This window comes from Rattus rattus, chromosome 16 (assembly GCF_011064425.1).
Source record: "Rattus rattus isolate New Zealand chromosome 16, Rrattus_CSIRO_v1, whole genome shotgun sequence".
Classification (NCBI taxonomy): domain Eukaryota; kingdom Metazoa; phylum Chordata; class Mammalia; order Rodentia; family Muridae; genus Rattus; species Rattus rattus.
The window spans coordinates 43,465,533-43,477,153 of record NC_046169.1 but is presented as its reverse complement, the minus strand read 5'-3'; positions in this window follow the sequence as shown (position 1 = coordinate 43,477,153).

The following is an 11,621-nucleotide window of genomic DNA, read 5'->3' as shown; positions in this document are numbered from 1 at the left end:
TAGATGCTGGGATTCATCTTGGCCACACTTTTTCTGAACTTCCTATTGCCTCTGTTTCCTGTGATGTCACTAGGTAGCTGGAGCGCTCCTGTCTGTGCTTCCTGTTCTGGGAATACCTTGAAAAATCAAGCTTCCCTGGTTTTTCAGCTTCCCTTATGGGACCCTGGAAGATTGTCCCCTTAAGTCTTGCAACCTTCCATACCTATGCTTTTGGTCAGATTCGCCAGGTCAAGAACAGCAAATCATTAAAAAGAAGGAGTGCAGCTGGACCTGAGGGGGATGTCTCCAGGTCCAGCACAAAATCACAACCGTGGTTTGATCCCCAGAAGTCACGTAATAGAGTTATCCTCTGACTCCACACACACACCTAAGATAAATGAAAGACTGCAATAAAATATTTTTTAAAAAGGAGGAGGGTGGGGGAGGGGAGGGGGAGGAGATAAATCTATGTGTTTTGGTTATTGGAAACATGATTCTCCCAGAAGAAATCTGTCAGATGATTTAATGTTTACTAGACCACACAGATCTGAAAGCAGCAAGGGCCTTGGAGACAAGTTTGGAAACAAAGGTGTCTTTGCGTGTGGGGATTTAACGTTGATGAAAAGAGAAGCCCACCCTAAGGCTCTTTCTCACATCCCTTAATAGGGCAGCTTCTGGGATCAAGGGAGGCAGACACACTGTGTTGGCTTTCTGTGTTAGCTTTGGGGAAGAAAAGAATGGGCTGGTCAGTCAGGCTAGCAACGGGTGTGTGTTTGCCCAAGATGTATGAGTCAGTGTAGCCCATTTGCTTAGACTTCTTGTCTTAAAAAAAAAATCCGTTATTCACAAGTAATTAAATCTGAAGCTCTGCTCTGCTCCAACCCCCAGGGAAGACACTCCTTGTTCATGTTTTTGCTTGGAAAAGCGTTAGGGCACTGGGCAGAAGGGTGAGGGTGCAGGAGGCTCTCTGAGCAGCTGCTAAGAATGATAAGCTTGGGTTCAGGAACTGTCTCCTGGTTTGTGGGACTGTGACTCCTTCTCTCCTTCTCTCTGCCTTGTCCTGGAGCTGTATCTAGCTGGTGGACATCCTTCACGGAAGCCCTCCTCGACTTTGATAAAATAGAAGAATCCTGCTTGCTTGTTTTGAGGGCGTTGTAACTCAGTAGTTTTGGATGTAGACTTCTCATGGATTTACAGAAATCTTGCTACTTGGACTTGTGTTGAGATCGTTTCATATTCCTGTTGACCTGTTGATGCAGATGGCCACAGGTCATTCTGGCCAGTGGTTTGTGAATGGATGCAGATAGCCGAGGCCATGAATGGCCCCACCAGTGTCAGAAGAAGGACGCTTTTTGTGCTCATTAGATTTCTGTTAGCTATGACACACTCGATAAATCAACTTGGAAAAAGGTTTATTTTGTTTACGTTTGTGGGAGAGGCTAGTCCATGCTCGATATGGGGAAAACAAAGGAAGAGGGTCTCCAGGGATTTGGCTCAGTGGATAAATTCACTTTTCCTGCAAATGAGGAGCTGAGAGAGATTGTGGGTGCCGACTCCCTGCAGCTCATAGCCAGTTAGCTTGACTGTGCGTGGTGGTGAGTAACAAACTCTTTTCTTAAACAAGATGGAAGTCAGGGGACCCGACACCCAAGGTTGACCTCTGATCTCCACATGCATGCTACAAACGTGCTGGGAAGTCCTGGGAAGATTTGTTTTAATTTTACTTTGTGTGTGTGTGTGTGTGTGTGTGTGTGTGTGTGTGTGTGTGTGTGTGTGTGTGTGTGTGTGCATGCATGCATGTGTGCCAAGCTGAGTACACACAAGATTTTTAAAGAAGGAAGAGGAGGAGGTCCAAAATTTCCTTCTTCCCAGTGTCCTTTTGCTCTCAAGGTTCCACATCCTCCAGCAACACATCATTAGAGGGCCACACACTGAGCTCACAGGACTTGCAGTGTTTACCTAATTCATAGATGTTCCATGTTGGTTTTTTACGCATTCATCCCTTTAGAGCACAGCTAATAAGTTTATGTTCAAACACTGTTAGGCACCATGATATACAGAGCAAAGCAATACACATGAATGTGTCTATGAGCTTGGTGCTATCCAGACAGGCGCTCTGTGGGCCACCAGAGTAACCAGTAAGACAAGGAGGTAGGTGTTGGAAATCTTTCTTCCTGGATGCCCTGGTAGAAGCAGAAAGATGTGGAGAGAAAGCACACAGGTTTTGAGATATCTGTACACTATGGACGCAATTCTTGTCCTAGTTTGGTTTCTCTGTGACTGTGGTAAACATGGAGTAAACCCTTTAAAGAGGAGAGTTTATTTCATTTTATACTTCCACATCAGAGTCCCTCACTGAGGCAAGATCAGGATAGGAGGAAACCAAAGGCCAGATCCTGAAGCAGAAACTGTAGAATGGTACTTACTGGCATGTTTTCCATAGCTTGCTTCCTTACAACCTAGGACCACCAGCCTAGGGAATGGTACCACCCACAGTGGGTGTTTTTGTCCTCCTGCCTCAATCATTAATCAAGAAAATGCCCCTCAACATATATGCCCATTGGCTAATCTGATGGAGGCTGTTCCTTTTTCAAGACGAAAGCCTTCCTAGCTTGTGTCAAGAGTTGACAAAGCGTAGATGAGGAATGGCTTCAGACAGAAAAATTCACCTCCTGGAGCCTCCTGGGTGCTGTGATTAAAGGTGTGTGCAGTCTTTTTTTTTTTTTTTTTTTTTTAAGATTTATTTTTCTGGTCATAGTGGGTGCTTTCTTTAATCCCAGCACTTAGGAAGATGGAGATGCAGGCAAACTCTCTGATTCAGGACAGCCAGGGTTGTATAGTGAGGCCATGTGTGGGTATGTGTATTTGTGAGTGCAGTTCCTGAGCAGTCCAGGAGAGGGCCGAGATCCCCTGTTACTGGGATTACAGGTGCTTGATTTGGGTGCTGTAAACCAGATTCAGGTCTTCTGCAAGAGTGGTCCTTACTCTTCCCTCTCAGCACCTCTCTCTGGGCTCTTCCTAGATGTTTTATGTTTCTGAAAACTCGGAACAATGCCAGGCTGCCTCTCAGAGCTTTCTGCTTGCTGGTGCTTGAACCCCTGGGATTTGCCTCGAGGGAAGTGGGAGCTGTTTTTCGTGCATTCGAGAAGATTTCTCCTTGTTTATGCCTCCCCTGCTCCACCTCTCCCTCCGATAGCCCAGAATACCTACAGTGTTTGGTCCTGTTTTATTGCCATCTCACCCCGAGATGTGGGCCTGAGGTTTTGTAGCTATGGCTCTTCTGTCAACTTGCTTCTTACTTGCTGGGGGCTGTTGGGATGGCCTGCATAATTGACTCTGTTTGTGTCAGGGAGGGAGGAATCTGCTTCTGTGAGGACTCAGGGTGGCACAGTGTCAACCTTGTGTTCTGGCTCCTGATCCCCACAGCACACTGCTGGTTCTGAAGCATAGCTGGGGTCTGTTTCTGGTTAATGAAGAGCTCATGACCCTTGAGTTTGGCGTAGGGAGGTGGGGAGAAAGCAGAAAGAAAACCCATGTCCCTTCGATAGGAAACTAAAAAGTATGAGTTTCTGTCAGGAAGACAGCCTTGGGCATTTACTCAATACTTGAGAGCTTCTCATGTACCATCTACCTGATTTCTTAAAAAAAAAAAAGTTTTGGTGCAGGAAAAGAAATGTGTATTCTAGTTGATGCTATTGAATTGTGGAATTTACCCGTGGAGAGGCATACCAACCTTTAAAAAAAGTTTAATGTAGTGATATAATGGCTCTTAGAAGGCTGAGACAGGGCACTGAGACACAGGCAGGAGGATTGGGAGTCGTTAACAGCTTGTTTGCATAATATAGGCAGTAGGTCATCTTTACGGGTGGCTGTACTTGGGATTGAACCTGGGGCCTCAGGGCTGCTCAGGCAAGCCTCCAGGCCGAAGCCAGTGTTTCTGTTTTGTTTTGATATGTTCTTGCAACCTGGAAGATTTAAGCAGGATGTGTTGAAATGAGTGGAGAACATTGGTGAAAACTTTGCCCTGATCTCAAGGACCTCGGCATGGCGCAGATGTATCCAGTTAGAGGCATTTAATTTAAATCTTGGAAAATGTAAAACTTGAGCAGAAAATATTCTGTGATGGTTTTTCTGTTTTTAAGCTTCCATTGTGGCGCAAAAGTTTATTTTACCGTGATGGTCCAATTGGCGATTTTGATTACAGAAGTATAAACAGTCTGTTTACTCTGTCCTGTTTTGGCGGTCCAAGTGATCTTTGTCTTTTTCCTCGAATCGTTCTTTCTTGATTTTATGAATAGGAAAACTATAAGTAGCAGGTTATTCTTTTGCCTACAGTGGCATTTTAAACCCTGAGTGAACTCATCCCAGGTTGGAGGCATTAAATAAAAGGCCATTTAATGATTCCAGCCGGTGTAGCACAATAGAGTGAGCTCCTGGCAGCCCTTCCCTGTGGGGCGCTGGGAGCCGCGTGGCTGCCCTACATCATGCCCTCACCCAGAATTTTGCTAGACAGGGGAAAGATCCAATTGAACTTGCTTTTGTGTCACTGTAAGTGCTTTTTTTTTAAAGTGGCTGCACATCCATTAGTGGTTGGAACGCCAGGAGAGTAGATGCTATCTTATTCCAGAGGTGTGTTAAAGGAGGGACTCAGTTGTCATGACAACGCATTCCCATAGAAATGCCCTCAGTTCGGAACTACCAGGAGCTTCGGTAGAAGCTGTACTTTTCTTGAACACCTCTCCTTTTTGCTTTATTTCCAGACTTCTCGTCAAAAGCGGCCCTGAACTGGAGGCGGAGGGCGGAGAGCTGGAAACGCCTGGCGATGGCAGCAGGACTGTGTTGTGAGCGTTGGACATGAAAGAAATGCTTCCTTCCACACTGCCATAAATCTTCTCCACACTGCCATCGTCTTTCACCTTGGAAGTCTTTTTTTTTTTTTTTATAAAGGCTATATGTTTTTTTTTTAAAATACAGTCTATATTTTAATGATGGGGACAACTGCTTTTCCATCACTGATGCACATTAAAAAATGGCTCTGGGCTTATGTTTCATGCCCTGCACTTTAGATGTTAATTCTCTTTCTTTCTTTTTTTAAGAAGTTGAAATGTTGGGTTGTGTTGAGAGCTGGTTCCAGTGATTAAGAACAATGATCTTATGGAGAGGATTGGAGTTCAGTTCCATACTACCCTGTAACTACATTTCTGGATCCATATGTTCCCTGGCCTCTCTGGTCACCTACACACGTGTATGTATGCAGACACACATAGATATTAAAGAGATATCCCTAAAACAGTGTCAGTAGTGGTAGTGGCCTTTCTTCTGGATCCTCACAGTGCCTTCTCAGGATGTCACTCTGGTTTTAGGGTCATCTGTCTGAATCCAAATTCTAAGGTCCTTTTAGAAGGTCTAAGTCCCACTGGCCGTGGTGATCCATACCTTTAATTCTGACTCTCAGGAGGGCAAAGCAGGAGGAGAATGTTTGAGTTGACTTTGAGGCCTGCCTGGTCTTTACAGAGCAAATTTCAGGGGGTACACACACACACACCACAGTCTCTCTCCTCTCTCTCTCTCTCTCTCTCTCTCTCTCTCTCTGTCTCTCTCTTCTCTCTTTTTCTTTCCTTTTTCTGTCAAAACTCTCCTCCCTTTCCCCCCCTCCCCAAACAGACACACACACACACCCCCCCCCACATTTTTTCTTCAAAACTCTCACTTCCTCCCTAAACACCAGAACACACACACACACACCTCCACCACTGACCTCAGTCCCTCAGAAAGAAAAGGACATGGTGATTTGGAATTGCTATAGCAAGGTTGATTGCCAAATCCCATGTGAAATTCTACACTTTTAGGTCCGAATGAGTTCTCCGCACACTCCTATAATCCATCCCAGACCTTAGGAAGCCGGAAATAGTAAGACATGGAGTTTGAGGTACAGCCTGAGCTCTATAGTGAGACTTTTAAGCCAAAAGTAAGACGGAGACAAAGAGATTATATCAATCCTGTACAGTTCACGTCTCTGAACTCTTGGGCTACATTAAATCCAGATATTAATTCCCCCAGTTTTTAGGGGCAGGTGATAGAGGGCTTCCTTAAATTGGGTCCTCCAACCATCCTTGTGTTAGGCATGGAGAAGTAAGGTAGGAGTTAGAGACATCTCTCTATTGCTTTTTGTTTGCTGTGCGCTGAGGGCTATGTCTGGGTCTGTGATCAATGTAGTGAAAGAGGGGCCTGTTGATTTCTTGGCTCCTATTACCACTATATAGACCATGCAAACTTCCCTGGTCTGGGCTGCCTCATGAGACCTCATAGATGTCAGTGGCTGTGCAGAGCTGGTCCTACCTCACTGGCTGCAAGCAATCAGTAGGCCCTTCCATGGGGCAGCACAGAGCCAGCCCTTGTGGTGGTGGGACATAGATGGTTGACCCCTACTGCCAGGAGGGGGCGTGGGTGCAGTGGGGAGATGCCCTCTCCATCCTTCAACACCTGAGACCAGACAGAGCGCTGGCCCTAGGTCATGAGGAGGAGGCAGCACTTTGGGAGAGTGAGTGACCTAATGCCTGTGCAGCCATCCCTGAGGGAATGAGAGTAGGAGGCTGGCCCTACCCCTCGCAGCCAGTGGCAGTGTTTAGGTGGGGCAAGGAGCAGTGCTGGAGAGCTTGCCTGGCGGTGCAGATATGAGAGAATTGTGGGCTATATCCATCAGCAGCTACCACCCAGACCCAGGGCTTTGAGTTGGTTCCTCCAAAATCTAACTACCTATGAACAATTGAGCATGTGAAAGGCTTTTGGTCCTGCAGATCCAAAGCTTCAGAGTTTTTTTTTCATGATCTGGGCCAACAACAGGATAACTGAGAGGAGTGCGGAGGAATCCAGAATTGATAGTGTGAAGCCAAGAGACCTCAAACCAGACCAATGACTCAGTGCAATGATTGTTTGCAAGTAAAGATGTATGGGTTATACCATGACACACCACAGTGTCTATAACAAGATGCTTTCCATGATGTGTGTGTGTGTAAAAGCGTGTGCGTGCGCGTATGGTGTTTTTCTTTTGTAGGGGAAGTTGCAAGGAAGAGGTGGATAGAAGGGATGGGGAGATGAGGAATCCGGGTACAGGTGCATGATGAACCAAAAAAAAAAAAATCAATAAGTTAAAAAAAAAAAAAAAAAAAAAGACACAAAAAAGGCACTGGCTGCTCTTCCAAGAGGACCTGAGTTCAGTTCCCAACAAACATATGGTGGCTCAAAACTAACTTAGCCGCACTGTGGGGGCACAGGCCTTTAATCCTAGCCCTTGGGAGGCAGCTGCAGGTGGATCTGAGTTTGAGACCAGCCTTTGTACAGAGCGAGATCAGTACAGACGGGACTGAGAACCCTGTCTCTATAAACCAAAAAACTAAAACCAAACGAACAAACTGTAACTCCATCTTTAAGTTGAACTCATCTTAAGTTTGAGGTATTTTCAATAAAAAATGTATTTAATAATTCCAGTAATACACAACAGAGTGTATGGTGTATGAGCTCCCTAGTTTATCCATGGTTGGCTAGGAGTTCTAGGCCTCAACACCTCTGGCTTCTGTGGGCCTCTGCATACCAAGTGGTACATAGATAAAAAACCCATTCACAAAATTAGGAGGAGGAGGAGAAAGAAGGGGAAGAAGAAAGGAGTCAGTAGAGGTCTTTCTGACTGTACATGAATGTATTTTTGTCTCTAGTTAGTTTATTAAGTCAAGGAGTTGACTCACACCAACAGAATCATAAGTATATAATCATATCTAAAAAATTTTTTTTTCAAGATAGCATTCTCTGTGTAGCCTTGCCTCTCCTTGAACTCCACTCTGGATCAGGGGCTTCTGAACTGGAGCATGATAATTGTGAGTTATCTGCATCTGAACTCATTCTCAGCAAAAGTAGCAGGCTCTCAAGCCAGGTGTTCTAGACCATACATCGCTAAGAACCCTGAACTGTAAAAGTAACAAAGGCTTCTTACCTACCTAAGGCTGGCTGCTTCCATTGTCCTTTGATATGCAGAAATTGAAACATTGTTATGGCCTGCACCTTAGCTCCTAAAAGGTGGAATTTGTTTTGAAGCCAGTGAAACACTCCAGGGCAATTTAATATAAATCTCTTGTTTGTTTGTTTGTTTCTGACCACTGTAACTTTGGTTAATTGAAGACAGCCCACATCGTGGCTTTGTTGGGCAAGCTATGTGTTGAGCACTATGTTTTAGAAACTCTTTACCAGGAGAGGACGTCATGTGGCCAAATAGCTGTTCCTGTGAATGTCTCTTGGTGGTTTTTCCCTTGGAGGCTGAAGTTCAGCTGGCCCAGGGCAGAGGGCAAATGGGAATTCATTTGGCTTGGAACATTTAATGCAATGAAGGTAAGGAAGATAAAGGGAGAGGATGCCAAGACTGGAGTGGCAGGGTTCTGTAGGAATGTGAAGCTAGGGAAGGGAAGTCCCTTGAGCTGGAGTTTAGGGTAGGGGCGTGAGTGAGAAGAGCCAAGAGAACATGTAATGGTTAAACCAAAGAGCCTAGGGGGCCAGGATGCCGCTGATATGCTAATAGGCAACAGGAAGAGCCCTTTGACTCCCTTTATTTTGGACTGGACACTGGGGAATCCAATTTCTTCTGTACCTGGGTACCTCTGTGGAAAAAAGAACTGCATGAGAATCAGACCCGAGGCTCAAGCACATTTGATGGACGTTGATTCAGGTAGACAAGATCCAAGGCAACAGCTATGGTTGAAGGTAAGAGACGCCATCCCAGACTTGTGTGATCAGGAATGTTCAGGACCCAGTTATATGATCAGGAATTTTTTTTGTTTGTTTTTTTTGTTTACTAGGTTATGTTTGTGTCACTTGTACCCAGTAAAGATGAGAGGAACAAACAAGAATAGAAAAAGACTGCAAGAGTAACCGGCAGTGGTGCATGCTATGAGGTAGTTTGAGGCCGTTCTGGTCTACACATCAAGTTCCAGGTCATCCCACATCTACAAAGTGGGGGAAAAGGTTCCAAGAGGTTCTTTAGAAGGTAGGGGAAATGTTCTCTGTTTCTGTTTTTCTCTAGCTTTTGTATTTTTAGAGAGGTTTGTGGCAGAGATTTGGGAAGAATTTGGGTGAACTCTGCCCTGATAATTATACAGAGTTTCAAAAACTGCCTCCCCTTTTGACTTTGAAGGATAACAGCAGGAATTATACCTTCCAGCTGGGAGGGCTGTGCCAGGCATTGTGCACACCTTATTGGTTATTACTTTTTAATGTGCTCTGGTGTTTTTTCGTTTGTGTGACTGTGTGGCGGTGTCTGGTTATCTTGGAACTGGGATTACAGACGGTTGTTGAGTTGCCATGTGGATCCTGGGAATTGAACTCTGGTCCTCTGGGGAAAGCAGTTGGTGTTCTTTGGCGCTGAGCCATCTCTTAGGCCTCTGAAGCATGTGGATTAGCTGGCCCAATGTCAATCCCCCCAAGAAAGTCAGGCCGCGCCAGGCTTATTACATGCACAAGTTGAACATTGAAAAAATCAAGGCTCTTTTGACTTCCTGACAAGTTCATGTTTTTTGTTTGTTGTTTTGTTTTTTCTCTGTGTGTATTCCTGACTACCTCTGTCTCCCAAGTGCCGGGGTTAAAAGAGTGTACCACCATCTCCCGACATAAACTCATACATAGCTTTTTACAAATTTATTTTAATTTTATGTGCATTGGTGTTTTGTTTGCATACATATCTGTTTGAGGGTGTCAGACTCCCTCAAACTGGAGTTGCAAATAGTTGTGTGCTGTCATACGGGTACTGGGAATTGAACCTTGGTTCTCTGGAAGAGCAACCAGTGCTGAGCCATCTCTCCAGCTCCAAGTTCATAGTTTTTAGGGAGACGAGGCGCTGCACCTTTTCCAGGGATCCCTCGTTTCTTAACTGCTTGAAACCCAAGATCCGGCCTCCATAGAGCCACCCACCGAAGACTCTAGTCCTTGGATGCAGGAGGTGGGCTTCTGAAGATTCTATCCTAACTAGAGAAGAGAGAGCGCTGACGCGGGCCATGGAGGCCAGCGTTCGCCGAGTCACCTACACTGGCGCGCCTTTACGCGCCCTGGCTCCGCGTGGTGCCCTCCGGGTGGTCCGCAGTGCGGCGGGCGGCCGCGCAGAGCCCGGAACAGCGAGCGACCCGCTCCGGGAGGGCTCAGGCCCGGAACGCACTTGCGCGGTGCGAGCTGGCTCGGCGCGCGCGTGCGTGCGCGGTGAGGGCGGGGGCGCTCGGCGGCGCGCGGCACGGCAGGAACATGGCGCGCGGGAGCGGTGCGCGCGCCTAGCTGGCGGGACCGTTAGCTCTAGGCAGACGCCGACGGGCCCCGCGGGGATGGAACAGCCGCCGCCTCTGGCGCCCGAGCCGGCCTCGGCGCGGAGCCGCAGGCGGCGGGAGCCGGAGTCTCCGCCGGCGCCGGTGAGTGTGAGCGGGGCGCGGGCCGGGAGACTTTCTTTGTGAAACTCTGTCTGTGCGAGCCGGGCCGGGCCTCGGCGGCCGACGATGTTCTGCAGGCGGAGGCCCCCGCCTCGTCAGGGTTCGAGCCCCGCAGCGAAGCATTAGGCAGACCCTGTGTATCATCAGCCTGCCTGCCTCAGTTTCCACGGCTGTGTGCCTGGAATGCAGTGGACACATAAGGTCCCGCACCTCCCCTTCCTCGACCCCGCCCCCTCGGAGCGGGACGGGGCTGGGGCGCGGGGCGGGGGTACCCGAGCCCACCGGGGCTGTAGCACGCAGCTGCAGGGAGGCTCGGGGGTCGCCATCCCAAGTGTGGTTCCTAGGGAGTGGGCTTTTCGTTCCTAGAAGGCAGCAAGGTTGTTGGTATCTCACCACCTACAGGTCCTGGAGAGCTTTAGGTCCACCTGGGCTTCCAAGTGTTTGGGTGTGTCTCTCAGAGTGAGGGATGCTGAGCAAAATGGACTTTTCTTGGCTGGAGTAGTGCAGCCTTTCTCCCTCTACTCTGTGGTGTGTTTTCAAGCCACTAACTAGCTGGAGTATAAGTAATAATCTGGAGCCACACACTGCACCAAGAGACACATGCAATAAGTGGTTTGCCAAGGCAGAGAAGGAAAATTTGAATTTTTAGCAAGCTTTCAAAGTTGTGACTGGGGGAAGTTTGGAGAGCTGTAAATCATCCCATAAGCAGACAACTTCCCCCGCCTGGTGTCTAGTGTAGTAGATGTTCGGTATATACTTGTAGGACTGAATGACCCTGGGGTTCACTTGTGGTGTCTTTTGAGATAAATATCTTCGTATGATTTTTCTCAGCACCCTGGTTAACTTTTGTCACTATTTATAATGTGACATTCCCAGTGCGTTTTAGTGAAAAAAACAAGGCATGTGTTGATTAGTATAAAGGATCAGCTCTGTATATCCTGGCGCGATTAAAATTAATTCTGAGGGTCAGGGAGGGAGATGTCTCAGTGCGTAAAGGTGTCTGCCGCCATGCTTGGGGACCTGAGTTGGATTCCTGGGACTCACACAGTAGGGTAGAATGGACTCTGGCAAGTTGTCCTTTGATCTTCCCCCAGGTGCACAACACACAGACACACAGACACACAGACACACAGACACACACACACACACACACACACACAGGGAGAGAGAGAGAGAGAATAACATAAA